Source organism: Musca autumnalis, unplaced genomic scaffold (genome assembly GCF_047663935.1).
Source record: "Musca autumnalis isolate F117 unplaced genomic scaffold, ASM4766393v1 scaffold_236, whole genome shotgun sequence".
Lineage (NCBI taxonomy): Eukaryota > Metazoa > Arthropoda > Insecta > Diptera > Muscidae > Musca > Musca autumnalis.
The window spans coordinates 25,030-33,372 of NW_027411796.1; positions in this window are offsets into that span (position 1 = coordinate 25,030).

Here is an 8,343-nt window from a genome sequence, read left to right on the forward strand (position 1 = left end):
AACATATTGAGTTTGTATCACAAGTTTGCTTTAAAATATGAGGAATCGATACCTACAGTAATGTGGGTCTATACCAAATAATTGACATATAACAATTTTAGTTAGCCAACTTCTGGTTCATAGATAGTGCTTGGAGGTTTTTTGGGTCATTTTCCCAGGAAGTATGGACTTACTCCGGAAAAAATGTGTACGGTTGTAGTAGGAAACATGAAGACAACCTTCTGCAAAAAAATTCTAATAGATCCGAGACGATTCCGCAAACTGCATTTTCCCAAATTTTGTGTGCGAAGCACACAAAGGACGGAACCGATATAGTCAATGTTCCAACCTGATACATGACTGGATGAAATAATACGATGTTCAAAGTTTGGAGCAATCAGAAACTCCCTGCGAGAGTCATCTTGGCAATTTGCCATTTTAGTTGGTGCCGTCAGGTATCTCGGAGCTTTTAGGCCATTATCACAGGAAGTAGGGACTTGCCTCCGAAAAAAATTGTACCATCATAAATAGGGCTGCTGAAAAGAGGAAGAGGAGCTCTTAAACTTCAGGTATTCCGAATTTTGTGTGGGAGCTACCCGAAGGAGTGGACCGATATAGTCCATATTCGAACCTGATCTATATCTGGAAGGAATAATACGATGTGCAAAGTTTGGACCAAATCGATTGCTCCCTTCTAGAGTCATCGTTCACACCAGGTAATACCATTATCTATTGTCGGAATTTTCAATCGTAATTTGAAAATTGCTCTACCATGATTGCGACAATTTGTAGCATGGAAGGTAAAACAAGCAAAGCAATAAAGTAAGCCATTTATATTGTTACGAATGTAACTGATAGGTTTAAGTTAGTTTAGTTTAATTTCCGTTAATTTAAAAATTGGAATTGTAACGTAAAGTTTTTATTACGCAGTTACTTTATTTAAGCAACAACAACTACCATGTAGAACTCTCTTCATCATTCTAGTCGTTACATTACCTTTTGTTAATGTTCTTTTGTTTGTTTTGTTTTGCAACAATAATGTAATTATCGTTTAGTTCCTACTTCTTGTATTTCGTGTAGTTGTTTGTTGTTGTAGTTACGTCATTACTGTGCTTGTATGTATGTGAGTATGGATGTTCGCTTAGTGCGAATGTGAGTCTGTGTGTTCGCTGCACAGATTCGAGTTGTTGCCATATTTCTAGATATTTCTAGACCAAGGAGATTTTGGGTATAAATAGAGTTACGAATGGCAACATTGAGTAGTTGTGTTTTAAGCGTTGAACTGAACAGATCGGTTAAATAAGAGCTGCGTGCTAACTAGAGACTGGCTGTGTGCTTTGTAATTAAAGTCGGTTCTGAATAAGTGTAATAAAGTAAATAAAGCATTGTAGAAACGTAATCTAAAACGAACCCTGTCTTATTTGGTACAAATCGTATCGGGGAATAAAACAACGTCTACACGGACATTAGTTAAATCTAATTCCGTAACAATATGTTAGACAGCAGGCCGTTATCTAACCGCTACATTGATACAAGGGTCAAGAGTTCAATAGTTAGTTTTAAAGTTTAGTTTTAGTAATTTTGTGCATTCTGACATGTTCTGTCCCATAGAATTACCCAAAATTAATGACATCTTCTTTGTGCAAAACTCTAACATCGTGCAAAAATTTAGCAGTATCGCACTAAAACTCGTATCTCTAGCGTGGTTATGGTTACACTGTACACAATTAACACTATGGGATTCTTGTATATACTAGCGTTTAAGCACGTACATCAGCGTAATTGGCATCAGTGGAAAGGTCAAGAGTTCCTCTACAAAATATAACATACGGGGTTGGAACATATCCTCCGGTTAATTCTGGTGGTACACTACAATTTGTTTGACTTTAGTCTGCTGAGAAATTCGAAAATGTATAAATCATGCTGGAGACTACTTAAGAAAACCATAAAACTATTTTTGCTGAGTCGATCTGGCTATATGTGTCCGTGCGTCCGTCTGTCCACCTAAGACTTTAATAACGCTACAGGTCGCAATTTTGATCGGATCGTCACCAAATTTTTGGGTGTTGATGGTGGTCCCGGAGGGGAAGAAGCCTATTGATGTTGGCGATGGTGGGATAATATTTAGGGGTCGGAATGGGCAAAAAATTTATTTGGAGAAAAACTCAACGTTTTTTCCAAAGCGAATATCTCAGCTTCTATACGGAATAGTTCGTAATGTATCCAATTTTCCATCTTTTTTGTAATAACGCTACACGTTGCAGTGTTTATCCCAGAGAGAAAGAAACATATTGAATATGCTGACAGTCGGATAATATTCTCTAAAGTAAATAGGTCTGTACGATAACTTCGCAAGTAAAAAGTAGTTGCCTCGGCAAGTTCTGATTAACTTTTCTCCACTAATTTTACTCTCTCGATACTAAAAATGTGCAGAATGTTATCGAACAACAATTTGCAAAAACTTGCAAGAAGTCAGCTGATTTGAAAAACAAGAAGTTTGGCGGATAAGATTTAATTTAACAATCGGAAATTGTTTACGAAAATTATTTGATTATTCATAGCTACAAAAATAATTATGTTTCCATATCATAAATTAACTGCTGGCCGCCCACATAGTGTTCCTCCTACTCCATGGATGTGCAGCTTTTTGCTGGGATTTGATACCTTAGAAATAAAACAATCACCGCAAACTACAAAATGGGTCATTTTACACTTGCTCTCAGTAAGCATTCAGTGGCTATCTCAAACATATACACACATTTATTTATGTTTGTGGTTTATTGAAAGGCATAGAAAAATGCAAAAACAACAAGAGACACATAGGTACATAAAAAATTCCAAAGAAATACATAACAGACTTTGATAAAAAAAAAAAAAAAAACTGAATGAAATAATTTATAAAAAGTCGCACTTTTAAAAAGAAAAACAAGTAAGCAAAGGCTATAGTCGGACGGGGCCAACCATGTGATACCCTACACCACAACCTGTAGGAATTAGCTATGTGCAACCGCCTTGCACGCTGAATGTCCGGCTTCGATTCCCATCAAATTGTATACGGTGGCAAAATGCCTCTTAGTAATGTTGGCGATATTTCCTGAGTATTTCAGCCATGAAAAACGTCTCTACAAGTAACAACTTAGGACACGCCGTTCGGACTCGGCGATAAAAACTAGGTCACATATCAATAACATAATATGAATCCATTGATATAAGAGAAGCCTCCCTTGTCTTTACTGGGATGTTTGTGGAAAATTATATAAATTATACATTTCTAAATAATATTCGAAAATTGGAAAATTCACATTGATTAGCCCCTCCTGCTACATCTTCAAATTGTCTTTGAATAACAGGTTCCTTTTTGGAATACATCTAAAAAAAAAAAAATATATATACCACGTAATTTGGAATATTTGATAATTAGGAAAATTGCGAGTATATTTTTGGAACTTCTGGACTGTTATCTCAGGAAGTATGACTTACCCCGGGAAAGGGACCAGAATAGGGACCGTAAAAAGAACCTTCTACAAATACAAAAGAAAACAAACAAATAGATCCGATACGGGTTCTCAAACTGCAGTTTTCGCAAATTTTGTGTGGGAGGTACTCGAAGGACGGACCGATATAGTCCATATTCCGACCTGACACATGAGGGGATGAAATAATACGATGTGTAAAGTTTCGACCAATCAGAAAATCCCCTTGAGAGTTAACTTACGGATTGGCGGCGCAAGTACAATCTGCTGAAAAAGATTAAAAACGATTCGAGAGGACTCTTAAATTTCCCTTTTCCGAATTTTGTGTGGGAGGTACCCTAAGGACCGATATAGTCTTATCCGATCTATATCTGGAAGGAATAATAATATATGGAAAGTTTGGAGAAAATCGATTGCTCACTTCGCCAGTTATCGTTCACACAATTTTTCGAAAACAATTTTGAACTGGGGGAGGTGTGGACCGACATAGCCTACATTCGAACTTAAACAAATTTTGAGCAAAATATTACGTTGTATAAAATTAGGTTCTAATCGGTAGATCCGTTCGAGAGTTATAGTGCGCGCCAGCCAGTTAGACATTAAGAGGGACAGATGAACGGACAGCGCTAAAAAGACTCCAAATTGTCTGAAACGAATTTCGTCGTGGGGTCTAAAATCAATATTTCGATGAGACACATCTTTGGTCGTATTTTGTTTGTATCCCCTTTACCCTAAATCCTGAGGTATAAAATAGGTGGTGAGGCGACCCGATGTTGTAATATTTGTATAAAAATCCAATTTGACAACTGAACTGAAAATTTCTCTGTCATGATAGAGACAATTTGTAGCATGGGAGGAAAATGTGGTTCTCTACACAAAACACATTATATATCAGGCAGTAAGTGCGTTATCTAGCAGACACATTATTGCAATTTGCATCAGGGGAAAGATCAGTAGTTATTTTTCCATATGTAGGCTACTTTGGCTGTATATGCCTTCCAGGAATTAAAATATGGACCAAAAATAAAATTTGTATATTTTTCATACAAAAGTAATGGTCTTTTTCAGCCGCTAAATAATACCAGATCATCATGCAAAATTATAGGCATTTTCGTCAACCTAAACTCTTACCTCATGCAAAATTTCGTGACTATTGAGATATAATTGCGACCTCTAGCGTGTTTATGATTACACTACAAACAAGAAACTGGATCTATTAGGCTGTAACTCTGTTATCTGATCACGTACATCAACATAATTGACATCAACTAAAAGGTCAAGAGATCGTCTTCTAAATATAACTCACGAGTGGGGAATGTGTCTTTCAGGAACAAAGATATTAGTTTTTTATTAAAAATTGTCACAATTTTCACACAAAAGTTGTGGTCCATTTAACCCTCTAAATATTATCTGATCGCCATCTCAAATTGCAAGCTTCATGTTTGTCACATACTCTTGCCTTATTTAAAATTTCGAGGCGATCGGACTATTATTGCGACCAACAGAGCAGCTACAAAATCGGATAAAAATTAGGTTTTTGGTCCATTTCACCCGCTAAATATTTCACGATCGTCACCAATTAAAATAGCGATCTATTCTGATGTGAAACCGACCTCCATACCAAATTTCGTGACGATCGGTCCATAATTGCGGCCTGGAGTTTGATTACAATTTATAATGGACAGACGGACACACGGACGGACGGACGGACGGACACACATCTCAAAATCGCTTTATCTCGCCGAGATATGAAGATTGGTATACCACATTGGGGGTCTCCGACGAATATTTCGCGGTGTTACATGAATTTTTCCCAAAACAAACTTATAATACCCTTTCCACATAGTGGTGTAGGGTATAAATATAAAATAAATAAAAATATAAAAATATATAAATGCAATATAATGTACCCAAACAAATAAAATTGAGATATGTTGTAATCATATCTTTATTTGGACACAAACAAATTATGTTTGGATCCAAACATATATTTGCTTGCAATCAGTCCCAAACAAATATTTGTTTGGATCCAAACATATTTCTAACATATATTTTTATGCCGATCCGGTCCGCGTTGCTGGCCCTTTTCTTAAGACAATTATATTGTTCTTGAATCGGTAATTACTCGGTATCTGCACATGACTATAAATAAAAAATCTTCAGAAATGTTGGTTTCGATATGCATTTTTAACATACCGCCGAAGAACTGATGGCTTGAGGTACGCATTTTTTCCATCTACTGGAATAGTATATCTGGAAGTGTTTGTCTGAAATTTAAACTTGAATTACTTCTTAAATCCTTCAAGAATCTATCTAAAGCTCCTAGGGAATTATTATATGTCATAGTACATTCGGTCCAGACAATAACTTCTATTTAATATTACAACTTTAGGACCGACTGTGACGTCCTTCCACCTTCATATAATGTACCTTATATACCTGACGAACTTATAGCTATCGATATGTTGCCTTCTAATTTAAACACATAACATATTGTATTTCCATTGATTTGTAACATATTTAAGAAAGTCGGAGTGCTCGACCCTAGCCCTTAAGACCCTTATTGCTAAAATATGTATGCAGAGGGGAAACGGACACGTTCGTAAGTTTTACATATATAGCGCATTTAAAAAATAGAGCACAGGCGATAACCCGCTCCTACGAAATTCATCAAAATATATAGCCTATTTCCACCAAAGGCCATCTCTGTAGATCATCTGAAAATTACATGGAAATCAGCTTGTAAGTTTAACAAGGGGTAGTGACCGGGGCATAAAGTGGCATAAGCGCCTCGGGTCGGAGACCCAACCACCATTCGAATTAATTTTCAAAATCCGCTCCGCCGAAATTGAAGAAAACATATATAGATTGTTTTCACAAAGGGACACGCCTGTACAACACCTGAAAATTACATGATATAACAAAAAGTGGCCGTGGTCGGGTCTTTAGACCCTAAATAAGTACCTAGGTCGGAAATTCAACCACCGTTGCTTCTCAAATATTTAACCTATTCTTACCACTGGTCATCACTACATTAAATGAAAAGAGCTTACACCAGAGAAGTTTTGCGAAATCTGAAACATCAATGTTCATAGATGAGACAAATCCAAAAAAAAATCGCCGGAGCGCTTTTTAATAAATCGCTGTCAAAGTTCAAATTTTTAGGTTTTCACGATTTTGCTGGGAAACCGCAAGCCCTATCAAAATGGAACTAAGGAAAATGTTGTGAACATTTTCTACAAGATTGACCTTTGTAACATAAAGGTAGGTTTTACCGTTTTTGAGATATAGAATTTCAAATTGGGAAACGATAAGTCTTATCGGAATGGGACTAGAGAAAATCTTATATACAGCTATAAGATTTTCTCTAGTCCCATTCCGATAAGACTTTCCGTTTTCAAGCAAATCGTTCGTTTTCGTATAGCCATTTCGGTGTGATAATGATGCTAAAACCTTCAAAATACCGAAAATCGAGTGGTACCGTTCTATGGTGGCTATGTCAACGTGGACCGATATAGCCCATTAGCAGTACGAAACATCCTAGAAGTAATATAAACTTCTATACCAAATTTCGATATGTTGCAAACGAAATGACAAATTTAATTATACCCTCCATATTATGCTGGAGGGTATTTGGGTATGGTATGTCTATTGTTGTTTGACCTTTTTTAATAGATTGGAACATATGAAAATCTCAAAAAAAAACTCATATTTTTATGCAAAATATAATTGATTAATTCGCAAGTTGAAAGTGATATCAGTCAAAAAATATATAATCTCGATAATCCGACACCACATGTTTCGGCGGTGTCCGGATTATCGAAATGTCCGTATTACCGAGTAGTAACAACAACATATAATTTTGTACTTTTAAATCATTAATAACGGAGTTTTACTAGCAGCTTCTCTGACTACCAAATTTAGGTGACATTTTCTGAAAATGTTTGTCGTCTAAAGGTTATCTACAGTTGGTGTATATTTATTCATAGTTTTTTTAACTAAAAATTCGTAGTCCCCATGGGATATGAGCATCTTATAAATCGCGATATAACTTGAGAATTCAAATACACTCATCTCATTATGGTTAATAATTAGCCATTTCTTTAAACATGGCCAAATGAATTCATCTCGTCGACGAAACCAAAAGAGATATTGATTTACGAGAATGCAATACGAGGGCTGCACGAAAACTACCTGGCCTAGGCAACACCGCGTATTGCCAGGCGCCATTTGAATTTTTATTGGGAAAACTTGAGAGTTTTTAGCCTAGACTTACTCAGGACAGTCTGTCGTACGACCATGTTATGTCTTGTTTACTGTGACTTGAAAAATCACTTTGCAAAAAAATGGAATTTACTAGTGAACATTTTCGTCCAAGAATTTTTCACAATTTTCGACGTGGATAATCACCGCAAAAGTGTATCGATCAAATTAAATCTGTGTATGTCGATAAAGGACCATCCTATAAGACTATGAAAAACTTGCTTAATGATTTCAACCGTGGTCGGCACTCGCCAAAAAACGAAGGTCGCCCAAAATCGGTCGTTTTGCCAGAAAAAAAAAAATGGCGTGCATGAACGGAAAATGCGAGTTCGTCATGTTAAATACCGTGTGATAGAGGCTTCCTTGGGCATTTCTTCCACCAACTAACATTTGACATTGCATAAACACCTGGCCGCAAAAATTGATTTTTCTCTTTAGTTCCAGCAAAACTGGACAATCGCTCAAAAAAAAAAAAAAAGCTCCCGTGAATTGGTTCAAAGAAAGTGTGCATAAAATCGATCGCGGTGCTTCAAACGACGTTTATAAGATCGTCACAGACGACTAATCTAGGATCTATGCTTACACGCAGAAAAATTTATGTTAGAAATATGTTTGGATCCAAACAAAT